At 36.7% G+C, this 22796-nt stretch overlaps 1 protein-coding gene across 3 annotated transcripts in view; it reads left to right on the forward strand.

The window, feature by feature from the left end:
• Positions 1 to 22796, forward strand: part of LOC145684433 (uncharacterized) — a 155447-nt gene that overhangs the window by 116349 nt on the left and 16302 nt on the right. The gene's annotated exons all lie outside the window — the stretch shown is intronic.

The following is a 22796-nucleotide window of genomic DNA, read 5'->3' on the forward strand; positions in this document are numbered from 1 at the left end:
GCCAACACTACATTTCAAATGCTTCCAGCGTGGATATTTAAGCTTTTCTCAATGTCCTCGTCTCTGATCCGTAAGGCGTTACGCTCAATACCAGACTCTTAATTATTCCAGTGGTGCTGCAATAATTAAAACTAAGCTTAAAAAAAAAAAGTTTACCCGACCCATTTCGTTCTCGAGTTTACAATTCTTTCCATATCGCTTCGACCAATTTTCGTCAGGCTGTAACTCAGAATTTGAGGCATTTATGCATTCATGCTGATCATATTTGTACAGAGTGGTACGATAATACACCGACAAACTGAAGCTGGTCATAATAGGCATGAAATTAAAAAAGAAAGAAAAAGAAAATATGGATCAAATATCTTACAGACGCTGGAAAAATATCGCTGCCGGGTCAAAATATTACACAAAGTGAAACCCTATGCATATATATATATGCAATGATATGTAGATAGAAGCGAGGTTGTTGCCGCACAATAGAGATTCCTATAGACAAGTGGAAAGTCCAAATATGTATTCCTCGGCTGTAGAGATTTCCGTATCGAAGCGACCGCTTTGTTTCCATCCATACTTCATTCCATTTACTGAGTGTGACTTTCTGTGTAAACTTTAGACCAACTGCAATATCTTTCCTCATTCGTGAGATATTAGGCGTGATAGCGCTTTCACGGTTTTCTTAAAGCCTCTCACGGTAAAACCGTGCTGCTTTCGATCCATGTTCACTAAATATGTTTGGCTTAAATTCATGCCTATTATCACTTTCTTCAGATTGTCGGTGGGTACTATTGTATTACCCTTTTTATTGTTTGTATATATATATATATATATATATATATATATATATATATATATATATAATAAAGTGTATTTTATGCTTTCATATAAGGACTCGTTTCGCAAAGTTTTTGTGTTATTTGCGAACACCTGCATGATATGAATAGTGTTATTAGCATTTTCTTATTCAACTTTTTTTTTTTTTTTTTTTTTTTTTTTAAGATTAATATCTAGTAAAAGTATCTAATTAATCCTATCTTTGTTATATGTACTGACGAGGGAAAAAAATTCACTGTACCCTGCATATGTGGATAACTAGCTTCTTCAATATTCCGGTTGTAAATTCTGGATTTTAGTTACAAAAATAAATTGAAGTGTCTGTGAAGAGCTTGGAGAGAAAACCGACAAGGATTTTTAAGTTGTACTACATCTTGTCGTCCAGATGAGGTGTCTATAGAAGTTCCAAGTAGATATTCAAAGTTTTCAACTGCTAAACATACAGGGTGATTCAGGAGGAATGTCACATAATTTGTGAGGTGATTCTACATCTGAAAATAAACCGAAAAAGCCCTATGAACATTGTCCAATTTCGATCGTTACGGAACTGGAGCGAGTTGAAGATTATACACATCCATGAATGATTATAAAGACAAGTGGTGAATATTAATTACCGAAATGCTGTGTAGACGCTGTGGTGGACAGAACAGCGCTGAGACAGATGACTGATCCATCCTACAAGAGGTGTTCCAAACGTCCCCCACCCATCTCAATGCACTTTTCAACGCATTAGAGGGTGTGTTGTGTTGAACATCGAATATCATCTCGGCGGGCTTTAATGCGGGCAACAGTCGGTGATGCGAGCAACAAGTTCTTTACGTGTATCCATCTTCGTAGCGTACACATTCCTCTTTAACCAGCCCCATAAACAGAAGTATAATGGGGTTAGGTCGGGTAATCTGGGAGGCCAGTTAATGTGCCCGCCACGACCAATCCACCATTGAGGAATTATGTTATTCAGATACTGGGATATACTTGTCTGGTACAGTAAATCGGTACTCCATGATATTGCAGGTACATTTGCCGTTGATGCTCTAATGTCATGTCTTCCAAAGGTACAGGTTGATCTTCTATCAGGATTTGAGCGTATGCTGCGGCTGTCATGTCATTTGGCAGGAACATAGGCCCTATCACCTGGTCATCAATCATACCATATTAGACGTTCACTGAGACCCTAACTTGGAATCTTTTTTCCGTAGTGGCACGTGAGTTCTCCATCGCCCATGTATGAGAATTGCGGACGTTCATGATACTTTGCGTGTAAATGTAGCCTCATCTGTGAATAAAGTGAATTGCACGACGTCTCTGTGTGTAGCCTACCATTTACAAAATTGTTGTCTGCTTACTGTCATCTGGATTCAGATGTAGCATGGGCTGCACATGGAATGGGTGCAAGCCCTAGGAATGTAACGTACACCACACTCTCGTTTGTGGCAATAATGTCTTCCCTTTCCTCAAACTGACGGAACAGCTTCATGTTCTGATGTCACGTGTACACTGCGTAGTGTTCCGGATTCATGTAATGTTCGAAAAACTCTGGGAAATACCCTGACACAAGGGTTTCGTCGTACAAGGGAACGTCTCTGGTATTGTCACAGCCGCACGGGCACTGCCAGTACAGTACCCATACACAAACATGTCTGCGTATTCTGCATGAGTGAACGTATGCGGCATGTTAGTATTCACGGACACAATAGACTTCCTCAATTAAACAACATTCAAGCACGACATGCACACGGCCTCATGACTACTCACTTAATCCAATCCACAATTACACACTAGGTACCCTTGCAGCTGTTGTTTCGATGCGACGTCAGTGCTGCCATCTGTTGAACCCCCACATCTCTTGTAGGATGGAGGAGATCATCTGTCCCACCATTACTCTGTCCACCACAACGCCTACATTTCCACAGCATTTTCGGTAAGTAATATTTAAACTAGTGTTTATAATCATTCATGGATGTGTGTAGTCTTCAACCGGCCCCAGTTCCGTAACGATCGAAAATCGGACATATGTTCATAGGACGTTTCCGGTTTATTTTCACATCTAGAATCACCTCACAAATTGTGACATTCCTCCTGAATCATGAGTAAATTGTGGTTGTGAAACAGTAGTATTCGTATTTTATCCAAATTTCCGTAGAATTATTTTGATAGTTTATTTCAGTGGAAACTCATTCGAAAACTCCCATTTTCGTGTTTTGTGAAGAGAGTGGCATCTTGACTTCTAGACAGACATGTTACGCTAATCTGAACTGTTTAGAAAATTTTGATACAGTCAGTTCCGAATAACGGACACCAGTGAGATATGAGAGATTACCATTATTGAGAAGTTGAAACAGTCATTAATAGAGTCGCAGAAACAATTGAGAAGTTTCACAACGTACAACGTGTCAGTTTATCCCTTTGCACCTATTGAAAGAGTTTAAAGCACTACTTCAACGCCTCTTTAAAAAATGATACCCACACAATAAATTTTATCGATTTAATTTTTCGAACCAACGGCACCAATTTCGAATTGATTTGATGATGATTTTTGAGTAGCGAAGACTTCGGGCTGATTCACAATAACAGCCAAGTTTTTGACCAAAAGACCCAGGGCCTGCTTTGTGTGAGAAATCTACCTGTCTTAGTCTTGTCAAAGGTCCTAAAGAATTTCCATCCCTTATTAACAACGCAAACTCCCGAAATCGAGACAAACAAGACTAAGTCATGCACTTCATTTATTTAGTTTTTTAAAAAACAAAAGGGAGGTATGTAGAATTTAAGAATCCGTAATACTGAGTTCTAAGCAATTACTGACCCAGTAGACGGTAAGCAAGGAAGGGCAGTAATTCTTCGATTCCATTGCTATACTTTTTGTAGAGTTCAGGTAGAAATATGGCCCAACTGTTGCAAGTACATATGAACAACGCATAATAACTATTTTAATGCCGTGGTGGCTCAGTGGTAGAGCGTTCACCTTTGGTGCTTGGGGTCCCGGGTTCTATCCCAGGCCCCGCCAAGTGAACTCTGTGGTGGACAAACACCGTGTGCGTGGGTTTTCTCGGGGTTCTCCCGTTTCCTTTCACTTTCTTCATTCCACCATTTCATTCACTACTCATCACCGTCTCCTTTAGCCTAACCGGCATAACAGTGGGACGTAAAACTCAAAGATTTCATTTCATGTTTTCCTCTTATTACTAAAGTAATGAATGAATTCCTCTTATTACTAAAGTAATGAATGAATTCCTCTTATTACTAGAGTAATGATTAAATTCCTCTTATTACTAGAGTAATGAATGAATTCCTCTTATTACTAGAGTAATGAATGAATTCCTCTTATTACCGAAGTAACGAATATTTTATAACTAAAGTAACGAATTTCTTTTATCACTGAAGTAATGAAATAATTCCTTTTATCACTAAAGTAATGAATTCTTTTGTATAGTGAATGATTTGTGTTTTGCAGAATGGTATACTTTTTCTTGTTCAAAACTAAAGTAATTCAGGTACACACATTTATGTGAAAGGTGAAGAATAAAATTTGAAATTTTAAATGTGATTTCCTTTTCTCCTTTGCTGCTTACGGATGAACAGTCGAGGATCAAAGTTGGGTATGTATGCTATACTACAGTTTTAATCCAGAACGGATCACATACATTTTTCCACCCTTTGCTGGTAAGAACAATATGCGGGCTTGGTTACTTTCTTGTGTTGTTCTATATTTACAAAGTTTAAACATTGAGAAACACACCTTTCTACAGATTTCTTGTTTTCCCTGTCTCATTTCAGTTCAGTTTCCGTTGTAATTCATTAAAGTACTTCGTTCTAAATACTACAAAACTTCTGTATATTTTTTTTTTCTCCAAAGGAAATTGAAAAATGTTTTATTAAATATATGCTACTGCTGTTCAGTTGATCACTAAACAGAATCAGCATCATGCATGATTATGTGAAAACGATATGTTGTTGCCACAAACCTAACTGCGTATAATGTGTTCATTCGTGTTCACAATGTTCGAAGGGTAAAGCACTTAGTTCTTTTGTAACATCGTTAGGTAAGGTTCACATTGACCTAGAAAGTCAAAGTTGAAATGAATCCGCTAAATGCTTCAAAATATATCAAAACTCCGGAAATTACTATATTTCAAAGAAGTCAGGGATTTTGTTTTTTGCTTACGGAAGATTTGAGGACCATCTCTAGAAATCAAGACAGATTCAAAACCATAAGAAAAAGACTGAAAAAAAATCACCTTTAAAAGCAAAGAAGTTTAAAGAACACTGAAAGTTGTTAAAACTTCAAGCTTTGAAGGAAAATGAACAAATTAAATAATAATAATAAATAAATAAAATAAAATAAATCAAATGCTGCTGTTAAATTTAGGTTTGATAATTTTAGATAAAGAAGCAAGTTTCAGGCCAAGTTTTGATATTTTTCGCTTATGTTCATAAATGTATTCAGAAGATGATAATATCAAAGTTACTATATTAGTATATAATTATTATTTGGCACTAGGTTTTTAATTGACTTAAAATAAGTATTTATACTAAGAAAGTAAGCTTATACTGTATTTAAAAAATCAAATAGAAAAAGGAGTGTGTTAAACGGTTAGGCGATGTTAAGATTAAGCTTTTTTTCTCCTGTAGGCTAATCATAAATGATAGTATTGCGGTGTCTTGGTTCAAGGAAATTCACTTACTAAGTCATCGAAAGTCAGGGAAATCATAACCGGAATTTCTGTATGAACCCTTTTGTATTTGCTTGATAGCTTGTCTAACCCAGTCCATGCTGTGAAAATATAGTGAGGTTGTAATGCAGCATACGTAAAATTCGTGATTTTCTTGTTTCTTAGGGTATCTTTTTCACCATATATGCGATCTGAGGATTGATGGCTATCTTTTTCACCATTATGCGATTTGACAGTTGAAGGGTATCTTTTTCACCATAATGCGTTCAGACAGTAGAAGGATATCTTTTTCACCATAATGTGGTCACAATAGGGTATCTTTCAGCATATGGAATCTGACAGTTGAATATCACCAACTCAAAATTTGAAGATCAGAGATAAAACGATCAATTCTGGCTCATCGCGTCCAACAGAACGTGAGTTTTATTTCCGATTACGTTATTGAATCGCCTGATGTGTTTCCGTTTTAATATCAACTGAACAGCATGTTTTTTTAACGTTGTTAGTTGTCTTCCATGGAAAATTCGTGCAGAAGTTACGTATTAGTCGAAGACATTTAGGACATTATCTTACGAAATGTTTCGTAGTACAATAGAGTCCCGAAAACTCGGTCTAACGTAGACCGAAGGATGGCCGAGTTTGTGAAAATGCCTGGTTATCGGGAATGGGGTTTAAAAAAAGAATAAGTGTTTCCTCAGAAAATACAGTACTGTACTTGTATGTATTAGTTACTTGAGAATACGACAGAGAATAAAGTGTCCAATTACCTTTAAACAAAGAAAAAGTACGTACTTTATAAAGGCCTTTACTATACATGAAAATGAAAATTAATAAATATATACTATACAGTAGTTTAACTGATAAGGCAGCCCTCAGAAAAATACCCGGCAATGACGTTGTGGGATCTGCGCGCAGAGTTTTTTCGCCCTGCCAGCAAGTGGCCGAGTTATGCGGACTACTGGGTTATCGAGTGGCGAGTTTTAAGGACCCTACTGTAACTAAATCTTTCGATAGTGACACACTGCTTAACCACTGGTCCTGTCTGTAAAATGAAAGTCTGTTCCCTCATACAGGATTAGTTCTTTCAATTTTCAGTTTGTTAGAGTAATAACCTTTAAATATTGTAAAATGAATCAAAATAGTTCAATTTTTTATTTGTTTATGGTAACTGAGAAAGATTATATTAAACTATTGTATTAGATAATAAATATATTTGTCCTAATCGTAACACAACCAGAAATAAACGCAAGCGCTCGAGTACTTTTCCCACTGTGCGATTCTGTTTCTTATTTTAAACTTTACCTAAACACTGTAAGTTCCTAAGGACTTCCATAGTTTTAAATTAAACATGTTTGACTTTAACTTAAACTTCTTTCTACTTGAGAATTTAGTGTGGTTATTCGGAGATGTATATATCAAGACGCTCTTAGGATTTTAGTTTCTTCAAATACTAATCTTTCTCTTGGTGAAAAGTACTTAATCTTGTTCTAGGAAGTAGGAAGGTAATTTCCTTTTCAAAAATTTACACCTATCTGTAGCTCGTAGAAAACGTATACTTACCAGTACTTAATTCGTCATGCTCAGACTTTTCAATATGATGTGGAATATCACATTTGGCGAAACAAGAAAATATATGTACTTACAAACATTGGTGATGCGCAATCGCCTATAATTGGAACAAATTGGAAAAATATATAATATAGATAGTCAAAGTTGAATTAGTACCTGTTATATACATGATGCATCCTTATCTCTGATAAAAGGTTTCGAGATAGTCAAATTTCAAACATCTATTCTCAGCAAAGAACATGAACAAACTTATTTGAAAGTAGAAATTAAGGTTCTAAAGTTGCCATAAGGACTAGACTGTGTCACGTGATCAGGTCGAAGTCGCGTTGTGTGTTAAATCGGGTCTGGAGATTCCAAATCCAGAGGTGAAATATTTCAAGCACGTAACCTTTGTATGAAGCACCCTGGGTAATTCAAAGAAGATGCATATACTTTGTCATTATTATTGATTTTACTAAAACAGTTTTACTTTGACAATGTTCTATCCATATTTGCCTTACGTGGTATACATAGTTTTTAAGCTCTTCACTGTGTGTTTGCAATAAGCTTTCAATTAGCCATCTCCTTATTATAGTTTGTGAGATAAGTGGAGGAATTATGTTTTCCATCGATTTTCCATGGACTTTAATGTTAATGTTTCGTTCTCTTTTGGCTATGTTTAATCCATTTTAGGACAATTTGCTTTTAAATATAGAATCTGCATAGTCTGTTGTACATTTAAGCCGAATTTCAGCCATCTCCCTCTTTTGGGTTTTGAAATAAGTGGAGGAATTACGTGTTTTTCATTGATTATCCATTGACTTTAATGTTAATGTTTCCTTCTCTCTTGACTATGTTCCATTGATTTTAGGACAATTTGCTTTTGGAATAGAGAATCTACACAATCTCTCTTATATTTGAGCTGAATTATAGCCATCTCCCCCAAAGTCTGTTCACATCATTGCAACTAGATAAGCCCTTTTAATTTTGAATTGATGGTAATATTGTGCACAACAATAATAAAAGCTGTTTGTTGTACGATTTTTATCTTTTGAAAAATGCAAAATTTCCCTTCTTGGTTAAGTGTTATCTACGGAAACTTGTCATTTGTGTATGACACGTTTTGGGAAAGATTCATTATTTGGGCTTTCGGATGATCCATTGAGTACACGTTAGACTATTAAAATACGTTACAAAGGAATTTAACATAGTAGGTGGCATATGTCGTGGATTAATATAAAAATGTCAGCTTCGTAGATTGAAATAAATTGAAAAATGTACAGCAAGAAAAAAATCTCCGTCATATATCATCATAGTGCATCCATACTGCAGAAATAAGGCCAGTTTCTGCAACATCAAGCAACGACATGGTGCAGAGTTGAGTTAGTATCGTAAAAAGTGTTTCGGATCTCAAAATTGTGTACACCAAAAGATAAACCTATTTCCTTTCAACTGTTTCATATTTTGCTTCCATCAGGAACTTTCGCTACACGAAATATGATCAAGTCCCATAGACGATCGCAAAAACACTTGTTAATAAAAGCAAGAAAAACAGAAGTTGCTGAGTAGTGTAAAATCAAGAGCAGAGTATCTGTGCTTTTTGCATTGTTTGTTTTCGCTATCTGTTGGTCCACAATGAAGCTCAGTCAGGGACAGATACACTACCTAGGTAATCAAGCATTAAGCTAACCCTTGTAGCTTTGGTAGATATTAAAAGAGGTGCTTTTGTAAAATTAACTATGAACAGAAATTGAAACACCTAGAACTGTATAAAGCCAATATATTGAATTGTTCTGAAGTATGCAGTTCTCTTCGAGAAAAAATTATATATACACAGGTAGATTTGTTTATACCATAGAAATAAGTAAAATCAACCTCTTTCCTGCTAAATTATACTTTTGGATGCAAGCACAGTTATTATTGAAAATGATATACTAACTTTCTGTTCGAGGATAAGTCAAAAATTATCCGCAATTTTGACATAACTCCTCTTACATTGTTCATATCGATCTGTCTTCGTTTATTTTATTGTTATCCTGTTGTGGTCATGCTATAAAAGTTTGATCCTAACTCCTCCATTTGTCTTCCTTTTGTTGCAGATAGATCATGGTCACTCCATTAGAAGTTTGCACCAAAGAGGAACAGCGAGCAGTGATCCACTTTTTGTGGTCGGAAGGTGTATCAAGGACCATGACTAATTTTCAGACGATATGCCATTTCATCAACAATCACTCGTCTGTCTAACAGAAACATGTCATTACACGCTCAATGTTGACATCATTTGTAGCCATAGATGCTCGTCCGGCTCCTTACTCGTGCGTAAGAATTGTGCGACCAGTTTTGAATTTTTCAATCCATTCGTAGACATTCCGTTGCGACAAGACATTGTTCCCTTATTGTGTTGAAAGTCTCTGATGGATTGCGGCCCCCTGATATACCTTCCGACCACAAAAACTGGATCACTGCTCCGTTGCTGTTCTTTGATGCAAACTTCTAATGGAGCGGCCATGATCTGTCTGCAACAAAAGGAAGACAAATGGATGAATTAGAACCAAACTTTCATAGCATGACCACAGCAGCATAACAATAAAATAAACGAGGACACGGGTCAGTATAAGCAATGTAAGGAAAATTATAGCTAAATTATGAATAACTTTTGACTTACCTTCATATCTTTGTATATATTAATTTATTTCTTTTATGCATGCGTTTTCTTGAACTAACAAAAGGCTACGACAGATTTGATTAATTAGTTTAACTTGGCCATTCTTCAGCACCGAGATTATTTAAGAGAATTTGGGATGATGATGACAGGAAACATGGCAGTATATTTTCCGTTTTTAACGTCAGTAAGGTAATATGTTTATTAGTTACTACAGTTCAACTTCCTGTTGCGTTCTGAAAGATATGCAATATTACTTTTAAAAAATCGGTGAAAGATAGTTCTGTCATAGGGACATTTCTTTGCCCGCTAGGTTTCAAGATTTGACGCTTTGCTGCTTCTCATTTAGAGCGATATGAAAATAAAAGCATATTTAATAATAAGAAATTGCTTGCATGACCGTGGCTGCAAGACAATGCAAATGACTCATGAATAAAGAGATTCTGGGCAAACTTTACAAATCTGTCGTTGGGACAGAAAGCGTATGAATTATAACGTTAGTTAGCATTAGAAAGGGATATTGGCAACCTGGTAGTTTCTAATATAAATTTGTGACCAGAAAATACTTGCAATAGTTGGATTGGTGATAGCATATACTACGGGGAAATGTATGAAGGTTTGTTTCTTTTAATACACACACACAAACTAATCAAATTGAAAAGTTTATCTAGTTAAATATGTATTATGGTGTGTTTTTCTTTACTTCAGCACGCTTACTTTAAATGTTTTTGTATATTAGTAATATTAAAAGCACATAAGTACTATTGTTTCAAACTTTTCTTTAGTTTTAAATGACTAGTTATTGTCCAACAGGAAAAATGAAGTGCACAGCCCATTTTGCAGTACCGGTACTCCGTCGGATTGATTAATTAATAAAAATCATATACTAACACATTTTAGAGTTTGTTGCTTCCTAGAAATTTTGTGAATTATGTTAGGTGATCCACTAAAGTAGTAATGTGAAATATGTTTGCTTTAGGAACATTAATATGACATTATAATAATCTCGTGGTTTCCTTACAATATGTGAATTCGTGGAGAATTCTTCATATCTCTAGAAATAGCTAATATATACTAGGGATAAAATACGAGATTAGATTGTTGATAGTGCGGTACTTTATAGTGAAAACTTGACGAAAATGGCATGTATGTCAAGAATGTCGCAAGGAACAGTGTCCATGCTCATAATGGTCTACAAAACTATCAGCAAATCGGCAAAGAGGAACAGTGATCGGAAAAATCCTCAGTGATATGTCCCACCGACCATTAACTCATATTGTCACTCAGAACTGTTTTTGCTGCTGTTCAAGTGACGGAGGAACTTTAGTAGAACCTTCCAGACCCTTTGTCTACCATTACATCTGCCACATGTTACACGACAGGGACATACAGTATCGGATTGCATGGACGAGTTCATTGTTAAGGGACCATATAACACTTTAGCGCGGTCCCACGAACATGCAACATAGACCATTGATGACAGGATCGTGTGATATGCTGGAATGAATCATCATTCGCATTATTTCGTACCGCGGGCCGTGTGGTTTACGCCCAAACAATCGTATCCGTGGTGTCCTCCTAGCCTTAGAACTTAGTCTCTGTGATGCTCTGAGCTCCAGTATCCTAGTTTTCAGTAGGTCCAATAGTAACGCTTACCTAACGCCTCACTCCCGTGATTGCCGCTAGTTTAGGAGACCATGTGCGTCTTCTGATCTAGGTGTTGTTTCCGGGCAATATCGCCATGTTCCAGGATGCGCCCATTCACATAGTTGGAAATGTTGCGATGTGATTTGAGGAACATCAGGTTGAAATCGAACACCTTTCATGGCCTGCCTATCCCCGGACCTGAATATAATTGAACATCTGTGGTCTCTTTTGGACACGAATCCGGCGCTTATTTTCGTCTCCGTCCTCTCTAACGAAATTGAATGATGTACTGCGCTTGGAATGATATAATACGATATTCCATGTAATACCACTCGCGACGTCTACGAGGTGTGTTGGTCACAGTCTGTCGAATGTTCTCCAGAATTCTAAAATGACGTCCTTTTAGAACATGTTTCAATTTCGGGAAAAGGAAGAAGTCACAAGGACTCAAATCAGGTGAATAGGGGATTGAGGAACAACAGTAATCCGTTTTGAAGTCAAAAACTCACTGTTGGAAATGGCCGTGTGATACGGGGCGTTGTCATGATGAAGCATCCACTGCTGCAATGTCTGGTCTCACACGAATCACTCTTTTTCTGAGCCTTTGCAGCATCCTGAAGCATTCTTATTGTTAAACGACTGTCTGATCTCACAAGAGGCCTCACACGTTCAACGTTTTTCGTCAGTTTTTGAAGTTGAAGGTCTCCCTGAGCGAGGTTCATCTTCAACGTGTTCTTGGCCTTCCAAAAATGATTTGTGCCAGCGGAAAACTTGTGCTCTTGATAAGCAATGTTCCCCATAGGCTTATTTCAACTTTTCAAAAGTCACACTCGCAGATTCACCAAGTTTAACACAAAACTTGATTGCACAACGTTGCTCTAAATTCCGATGCTGCATTTCTGTAACACACAACAAAAACACATCTTGACTGATTACGCTGTCAAAAATAATGTGTTAGCTGTACGGAGTTGTAACTCGGACTGAGGAAGTGGAATGATTAAACAAACCGGTCTAGCACAGGCCGGTAGACACAACGTTGCCAGATCGCCCGCAGTGTTGCCAGTCTCATTACTTTTCTCACACACGTTATATAACTGTATTCAACTTCCATCAGAGCTGTTCAGAGGACGAAAGTAAGTCCATCGCAACACTAATACCAGATTAATATTGCACTGTTCTTATGTTTCCCCATTAACTTGTTAGGTATTTGTAAGAATGGTAATGCGTAATCTTAAAAAGCTTTAAAGTGAAAGTTCCCATTATTTAATATTTGATGCTGGGTATTTTTGTTTTCCCCTTTAAAATCATACCAAAAACTTAAGGTGATATATTCGAACTTGTTGTAATGCATTTAAGCTAATACAGTACATTCCTTGCAGTGTTAAAAATCCATAGAAAAATTAAAGAAAGAGGTTGCAATATTCGAACATTGAAACATTTAATTTCTAGCAGTACCGTTTGTTTGATCTATATGACATTTGTTTAACCTTTGCGATTCCCCAACCTTATGGGTATATTCGAGGCCAAATTTTAGCCAAGGAATTAGTTGGGTATTGGTATAGTAATGGAATGCCATTTAAAATTAGCAGCTGGTGCTTGTGATTCCTCTCACTACAGCATTAGGTATGTATTTTCGCTAGACATAGTGCTTGGTTGTGCTTATTAGCATGCAAAAAGTTTTGACAAAGCTTGGTAATGGTACATTCAGGAGTGTGCAAAAATTAGATTATATGTGATAGTACATAATTATTTTAGGAATTAAAGAAAGAAAAATATGTTCTATAGATTTTAATAGAAATCCAGTCTTATGCTCTGCATAAGCACAGGAAGCCTTCTACAACAACTATGTCCGTCCGTCCTTCTGTCTACTGACAGGAATCAAAGTAACAATGGTTAGAGAAAAACTGTTCAAGACTTCCGAACTATTTTGTGCAGAAGTTGGTAAACGTTATAGAATGTCTATACCTGTCCATCTTTCGACAGGAACCAAAATAGCAAAAGATAACGAATAATATTTGGTTCCGTGTTCAAAGAATAGGTTCTACGAGGGAGGCTCAGAAACTAAGGTTACTAAGCCGATATTCCTTTTTTTTAAAAAAAAATGTATGCACGTGGTTAAGTGCTTAGAGAAGGCTGCAGAGCCTTAACTTCGCCACGTAAAAGTCATAAATAAATAAATAAATTCCTGGAGTTTCGTCTGTTATAGAGGAATGAAGACTGTGGTAATTTTACTACATGGAGTTTGCAACTGTGCAGTTTCAGCAACCCACCACCACGACGCTAGTTGCAGGTAAACACAAATGGCGACTGGTTTTGAAAACAGGTCTCGCGAAGTCCGCTCAGTTACTTGATTTCTGTGGGCGAAATATGTAACCGCGGCTGCAATTCACCGGCATTTGGTAGAGGTTTACAGAGAAACTGTAATGTTTCGTCAGCATGTCGCAGAACGGTGTCAAAGTTTGTGGTTGGTAGAGCTAACGTTACCGACAACCTGCACCTGCACACAGTGCAAAAGACCACCACGCTGCTGAAGCAGTTTTGCTCGGACATCATCGACCACTATCCCTGCAACTCATATCTCGCTCCAAGCAACTTTCACCTGTTCCCGCACTTGAAGGAGCACCTAGGAAGCCGTCGCTTCGCTTGAGAAGAGGTGAAACAATTCGTGACAACATAGCTGAAGGTGCAAGGACAGGACTTTGAGGGAATTTTCAAACTCCTCTCACAATGCGACAAGTGCCTTAGCCGATGTGGAAACTGTTGAAAACTAATCTAATATATGTACTATCTGTTGGCTGTATGAAATAATATATAGACGTTTCAGTGCAGACTGGCTTTGCCACCTTACTTTCTGATCAGTCCTCGCATTTCCTCTTTCAATCCTCTACTTGAACCACAAGTGGTAGAAATCATTTCTTGTTTCAGTGTTCATCATAGAACAATAATAAATAACGAGATATGGTTTCTTGAAGTGGATTCTGTCTCGCAGGAACATGTTTTACATTCATACTCACATCTCTACTAAAACCAGAAGTTGAAGAAATATACCATCTTAGGTTTCAATAGTAAATCTCCCGAGTCAGGAAGTCTCCTGTGTTTCTACCATGTGGAACGCAGCTGTATTGTACATAACACTACGTGAAGTATCTGCCATTAGTTCAAATCATTCGTCGCTAAGTGAAAAGTTCAGTGCTTTTACAGGCTTTTTATGAATATCTTAGTCTCAACATGGAGAAACTTATCTTTAACATAATCTGCTAATTGAAATATTTTTCTCACTCGTTACTCTGTGCTACCTTTCACAGTGTTTTGAAGGAGGTTGTGGTAAGGTTTTTGTGTTTTGTCATAGGTATTGCTTTTCATCACTCTTCCAAATAATTAATTTTCAGCTTAATGAGCATTTTTTTTAAATTGTTCCTATACTCACCTTACGGAGGTGTATGTTTGCTTAACATTACTCTTCTAGTCGGTATCACATTTCTGCTCTATATAGTGTAATACTTGTACACGTACGCACATTGTTTTATACACCTTTCTGGTAGCTCTGTTCCTATAAACGAAAAAGCTTACTTTTCTCTATTAAGATTTTTTTTGATTCCCTTCATATTCTTTTATTTTTTTATTTTAACTTCAAATTTTCGTTAACAAAGTATTAGCGAAGATGCTACACAGGTAATACAAATAACTTCTGCTTTCATAGCTGAACATTTTCTTTGTCCATCCATCATTGCTGCAGCCTTCGAAAAATTTTATTTCGATTTCATTCTTGACAACGCTTCAAAGTTTTCTAACATGTCAATTTTGGAAGTGCCTTTCTAGAAATCAACAGTACGTTCTAATAGTTTGAGGAGAAAAGTGTACGAGAAGTCAAAAAGTAAAGGGACTTGCAATTTCTGGCACTAGGGTTTGGTAACACTGCTAGTATCCAGCGCTGAATTAGTGTCGTCTGCAACATTTACATGCAACGTGTCACTCTTATTCCCGCGTTAGTCGTTGGAGTGTAGCAGACCTTTAAACATGGCAGCTCCATTGTCAATCTGCACCAAGGATGTAATTAGAGCATTGATTCACTTTTTGTTCGCGGAAGGTGTTAAACCTGCGGAAATTATTCGTCGAATGCAAGCACAGTATGGTGACAGCTGTTTATCGCGAAGCAAGATCTATGAATGGATGGAGCGAGGACAAATTGAAAGTCGTTGAGGGTATGATGATAGAAAACAGACGAATCACAGTGGACGGAATCGCAAATACTTTACACATCAGTCATGGTTCAACGTATTCCATCTGAAAGGACAGGCTCAATTTTCGGAAAGTGTGTGCAAGGTGGGTCCCGAAAGATGCAGAAGTCATTGATGCGGTGCAACCGAAAAACTTCTTTTCCGACGGAATCAAAAAAAACTTGTGAAACATTGGATAAAGTGCGTTACAGAGCAGGAAGATTATGTAGAAAAATAATGTATGTTTCAGTTTTCTATCATTAGAATAAATGTACCTTTTCTCGTCCATTTTACTTTTTGACGTCGTCTTGTGTAAGAGAAATGAATGAATACTGATAATTAAGTTTATCATAGCTGCAATACTTCCACACTTCAATAGTTTGATTCTTCGGGTTATTACGGTGCAAAGCAATAAGTTATAGATTCCTTGGTATAATACTGGCACATAGTCTTTTCGAGTTAGAAAAAAAAAAATCTCATTTCTTGTTATTAAGCAGTTGTGATCAGTTAGATGATATTCACAGTTAAAGGTAATTGTCTGAACTGTGGATAGCATGTTTTATAAGCTATATATATACTCTCTGAAAACAAAGCTTACAGTGTAACATTACATTAACGGAACAGTGTCCAATTTTATGTTAAGACTCTAAATAAAAGAGTTTGTATTGTATATTGGCTGAAATATGCTTCAATCTGCATGATAGTTTGTCTTGCTTATAATTTGATAGGTAATAACTGCATGATGCCTTGTAGTACTTGAATAACCAACTGCTTCACTGTACAGAACTTTATATCCATCCTATACTCTAGATCAGTGAATTATTACGCAATTGTTTTTCCTACAATGACAATATATTTAAGAATAACTAGATATACACTGTTAGATCGTACCATTCTTGTGAGACTTCAAATCGTGGCAACATTTCCTGTAACAGCATATTTGACAATTGCTAGAGAACAACTATATTTTCAGCCCTATTTTTTTTTCTTTTTAATACATTCAGGGCACAGTAATCAATAAATAAATATCGATATTGTGCCAGCTTTATTGACCAAATGTGCCGGGAATTCACCATCATGTATGGAAACAGGACGTTACAACGATAATGTATATTTTGTATGTACTTCTAAGTATTGTTTCTATTTACGGCAAAAATGCTATTTAAAACAGCACAAGCGGTTAAGAAGAAGAAAATATATAAAGAAATAATTTAAAATATTTTGTATTATATCGATATATTTCTTATTTTCGTTGCTATGGCAGCTTGTTTATCTTGTTAAGGTAACTAGAAAAAGATAGAACGAAGAACCATATTGTTAGAATTGGATGTATATTATTTTAATGTGAAAAATATATATATCCAAAAGTGCATAACTGTGTTGTGTGATTCATTGTAATCTCGTGTACTTTATAAATATTCAGTATATTTGGAACCAGGGAATGTAACGGAACAATTAACGTTACAACGTGAGAAACCAATCAATCACATAGGGAATACTATTGAGTAATTGTATGGAGTGTCAGTTGTCATGATTACCGAGAAGTTCTAAGCAAATCATTAAGGTGTATGATTATCTCGGGCACCAATGCATGCTGCACTTTTTTATTATTATTATTATTATTTACCGTGCTACCTATGAGAATTTGAGTTCCAAAGTTTTGTTGTCCCATTTCTTCCTCAGGGTAGTTTTCAGGTCCTGAAGGGTCAAAAGTGGTGGTTTTTGCTGTGCAACCCGTAGTCCAAGAGTATCCCAGGCATATTCAATGGTGTATACATCGGGGAAACATGGTGACCAGTCCATGCGGTAGATATATTTACGATCCCGGGTCTCTTCAACTTGGGCGGTTCTGTTTGAACGTGTCTTGTTTCCCTGAACCCGAAGTCTAGGCTTACTACATTACGGAAAAGACGTATATACACTATCAGGTTCTCCGGTGATGGATCCAACGCAGAAATGTGCAGTAGTGTTTGTCTATTTTTTTGATGATGCACGGCCAAACCACAACAGGAACGAAGGAACTAGGCCAATGTCATGTTCTGAGATGAGTCATGGTTCTTTATATCCAGTGATTCCGCGTACCAATCAGTGTGACGGGAATGAGGAACACGTTACCATTCTCTAAACACCCTTTATTAATGTGAGAAGTATGGTGGGTTGATGTTATGATATAGGCAGGGGGGAATCGTGAAATGGACGAACGCCACTCCGTATTTTTGCAACCGAATCTGTCATCGGAGAATGGTATTGCAACGAGATTCTGACTGGATATTGCGTATTTTCCATAGTGTAGTGCACCATATTGCAATAGTTCATAATGACAATGCACGTCTACACAGCTGCCCTAGTCAGAAAAAACCTGGAGTGTGAGAATATCTACCACATGTACTAGCTACATGTTCCGCCGACCAGAATATCAGTGAGCATGGTTGGAATACTCTTGAACTACGGATTGCACAGCAAACCCACCACCTTTGACCAGGGGCGCCGATTTCTCTGTAGATTTGGGGGGGGGGCGCATTCAGATGCAGAAGATATATATATACAGTAAAACCTGTCAACTTGGCCACCTCTCTAAGTTGGCCACCTGCTTATCTTGGCCTAGTTCGTCTTGAACCTACATTTTCCCATAAGACATTCATTACTCATTACTCTGTAAGTTGGCCACCTGTCTATCTTGGAAGTTGGCCACAATGAAGCATTGTTTACCTTATGATGATAATGATAAATTTACCTGCGTATCTTGGCCACGCGAATACGTTTTGTTATTTTTCTTAACTCTTTTGTATTCCCGTATGAGAGCCAAATGTTCTGTATTTGTTACTGGAGACAGAGAAGCATAGATTCCCATTATTTGTTCTTGGAGGTCAATGGCCAGAATATTACCCTGACAAAGGGGTGGTGAAGGAAGTGGAGAATAAGAAAACGCACGTACAGGAATTCAGGAAATGGTAGAACATATTTGTTTACCGTGTCTGTTTTGGTAAAACCATTAGCTATATCGGCTCCTTTCATCAGTGGGGAGCTTCAGTAATTCCGGAAAATTCTCAAGGTTAAAGCTAACCATCTCAATTGTGATTTATTGGCACCTGACGGCTTGTTGAAAGGTAGCGGAGGTTTCCAAATATGAATTCCGCTAAGATTTTCTCAAAACATCTTTTGCTTCAAGGGAAACACTTGTAGCTCATTAACAAGAGGTAGTTACTACAAAATTAGAATGTGCATATGTGCAAAAAAGAATAAGACATACGTCTAGAATGAAACGCCATGAATAAATTTGTTATTAGTAACTGCTTTGCTACTTTTCGAGAGCTATCTAGAAAATATTTGTCACTGCCGAAAAAAATCATATAAACTGTATATAAATTATTGAATTTATAATTTTGCTTTTCTTGTTTTCAATCTCAATAACTCAATGTGCTACAATATCAATTTCAATAAACTGCGTACATATGTTTCGGTTTTATGGTTGTGTGATTGTTTTCCGTTCGAATATTTCAGTGTACCAGACTAGTTTTCAGGAAGAAAAAGGCACACATATTAAACATACTGTAGTATTTTTTCTAGTACTGTGTATTGTTATGATTACTCTATATATTTATTTAATAGTAGCTGTCGTGGTATTGCTTATTAAAATTTGACAATCAAGTAATACTAGAAATCCTATTCTAAAATTACATCAATCACTTATTTTCTGTAAGTTGGCCACCTGTCTAAGTTGGCCACTTTTCAATGGAACCGACGGTGGCCAACATAGACAGGTTTCACTGTATATATATATATATATATATATATATATATATATATATATATATATATATATATATATATATAATATCAGGGTTTTAAGACAAATTGCATTCAAATTGTTAAATATTTTATATTCATAAATACAATAGGTGGTCCACATGAGCTTTGGGGGAGCGGCCCCCCAGGATCGGCGCCCTTGCCTTTGACCCTTCAGAAGCTAAAAAAAAAAAAAAAAAAAAAAAAAAAAAAACTGCCTTCAGTATGAAATGGAACAACATATCTCCGGAACTCATGAAATACTTCATGGACAGCATGGGAAACAGACGTCCAGCATGCATTGATGCCCGAGGTGGTCATACACCTTTACTTAGAGCCCCTCTGTATATATGACCAGTGACCACTAACAATTTATGTCATCACTCCATAGTGCTCTTCATTTGTTTGTTTTTCACGTGCAGTTTCATTCCAAGATGGCGAATTCGTGCCATATTTGATCAATAAAGATGGCATAATATCGGTACTCATATATAGATTACTTCCTGTCCTCACCGTTAAAAAAAAAAAAAAAAAAAACGCATACATCATATATAATGTTGCTGAAAGTGTGTTTCCTAGCAATTTTCAACGAGTGTCAATGTGATGGAGTAGCTTGTTTGCTAATTGTAGTAGCTAATTATAATAAAGAACGAGCGACTACACTTGATGTTTGTAGAAGAGCAGTAGAATATTCACATAAGAAACAAGATAATATTTCATGTGCTATTCGTAGGCAACTAGCCGAATACTGAGTGAATAGTAATTTCCTATTTATAGAAGATCTGTGGAATAGTTAGTACATTATTTGCAGGAAAATGCAAGAAATAGCTAACTTGTTCAAAGGAGACTAATAGAATGTGCTTGCTATTCGTAGAGAGCGGCGGAAGAATCGAATTCTTATTGAAGGGAGAATGGTGCAGTAATCGACGTACTATTTATGAGAGAGCACTAAAATAGTTTACGTAGTATCTGTAGAAGATTGTTGGAGTAGGAATTTGCTATTCGTAAGGGAGCGGTGGAAGAGTTTTTTTGCTATTCGTAAGGGAGCGATGCAGGGGCGGATCCAGATCCGACTTCTGGGGGGAGGGTTGTCATACTGCTACTTTTAAGGGCTCCAAACTTTGGGATGGTTTTATTTATATATATAAAATAAACGTTTCTTCTTCTAGGGGGGGACTGAATCCGCCCCTGGAGCGATGGAATAGTTGACTTGCTTTGCATGAGAACGGTGGAATAATTTATTTCCTATTTTTAGGAGAATGATGGACTACTTGACTCGTCATTTTCAAGAGAGTAGTGAAGTAGTTCGCTTTCTGTTTTTAGGGGAGTAATGGAATAAAATTTCTATGAACGCGTGGAGTAATTGACTTACTTTATAGTAGATCGGTAAAGTATTTGTCTTACTATTTGTAGCACAGTGGTGAAATAGTTGACATTATTTGTTGACAAGTAGTTAAATAGCTAACCCGCTAATCCTAGGAAATTTTTTGGGATAATTAACTTACTACCCAGTATTACCCTAAATTATTTTCGAAACGTTACCTATATAATCACTCCAAATAATCTTCTTACACCATTAAGATTATTTTTTTTTTATCAGGGCCGGCTCTACCATATGTGCAATACGTGCATTTGCAAGAGGAGGCAAGTTTCTGAAAGTGGGAAAAATCTGTCATAACTGTATTATTTAAATTAAATATTTCTTGTCGGAAACAGACTTCATGATGATCGTAGTTAAATTTATTTTATTAAACTGGCTTTGTATTTGAATAGTACATTCATAAATGACGTGTAGATCGCCTTAGTTTAAGGTCACATGAACAGTGCTAAAGCACATGGTCACACAAATCTCAGTATGAATTGCTTGATTGTGGTCAAATAGAACAAGTTAATTCTCTGTAAGAAGTAGCGAATACGTGTTCCATTTGGATAGTTATCACAGTTTTGATATGAAAACTAGTCTTGTCTTCGTTACAAACCAGTTCCTCATCATTAAGGGTGGAAACATTTTTTTAATCATTATTTAAATAGGTGTGGAAAGAAAATCAAAAAATAAAGATAAAAGAGTTAGTTGCACTGAAATTGCAAACTGATATATTGAGATTAAAGCTCGATATTGAATTCTACAAAAAGGATTACCATCTTTCCTCTGCAGGGGTGTTTACTTTATCTTTCACTAATATAATAGATTGTTATTTAAAGAATAAAAACAAGACACAACGAAATTGTGTTTGTAGTGCTTAGGCCTTTCTGAGTAGTGTCTGTTATTTCGCTCCCTTTCGTTGTTCATGATGGGGGTAAAATCGTGGCTTTTAAGATATGTTGTTTCTGAAGAAGAGGGGTTGGCGACTAAATGATGTCATTGCATTGGGCGGCTAATTGCCTACGGCTGGCTCTGCTAGGGAATTTAAACATGATATGAAAAATACCTAATACATCTTAAGAGTCTTCATCCCGGCGAAATTAAAATACCGCTAATTTTACAGTAATTATGTGATATCTTCAAATAGATAAAAGATAATCGAAATGTGGAACAAGAGCGCCCTAGACAATATTATTTTACATGAGATACCATTATCACGACTCACTTATCTGCTTTCGATTTCGAGCCATTTTGAAAATCTGCATTTATTTTCGCGTTTCTAAACAGCTGAAAACGGAAAGCCCCTAGGTGACTTGTGATAACGGTACCTCACGCAAAATAATATTGTCTAGGGCGCTCTTGTTCCATATTTCAATTATCTTTTATCTATTTGAAGATATCACATAATTACTGTAAATTTAGCGGTATTTTATTTTCGCCGAGATGAAGACTCTTAATGGTAAAAATTGCCTTGGATTACCAACTGCAATTTATCAATTTGCATTATCATCTGGTGATCACTGACATACTTGACAACGTGTTTCCGCACAACACACCTCTTCCTTTGGTAAGTCCGTTCCATTTTTATTCCTTGATGAAGAAAAATACAACTTCATTAACTTCCGTGACCAAGACTCCAGGGGAGAGTCGAAAGCTTTGAACTCAAAAAATTCAAGACCTACAGGAATCTGTAACTAGAATGACAGTTAGAATTCTTGAGCGTGATTAGGGGCCGCGGTGGCTCAGTGGTAGAGCGTTCACCTCTGGTGCTTGGGGTTTCGGGTTCAAACCCTGCTCCCGCCAAGTGAACTTTGTGGTGGACAAACACCGTGTGGGTGGGTTTTCTCGGGGTTCCCCCGTTTCCTCCCACTTTATTCATTCCACCATTTCATTCATCTCTCATTATCACCGTCTCCTTTAGCCTAACCGGCATAATCGTGGGACGTAAAACTCACAAATTTCATTTCATTTTCTTGAGCGTGATTTTGCATTGTGAGAAGAAATTCTTATATTCTGCGATACTCTTCATACTTGATGAGAGTTGCCACGAAAAAACACTAAACTCTGCAGAA

The sequence above is a fragment of the Thermobia domestica genome, chromosome 4 (assembly GCF_964235325.1).
Source record: "Thermobia domestica chromosome 4, izTheDome1.hap1.1, whole genome shotgun sequence".
In the NCBI taxonomy this organism is placed as follows: domain Eukaryota; kingdom Metazoa; phylum Arthropoda; class Insecta; order Zygentoma; family Lepismatidae; genus Thermobia; species Thermobia domestica.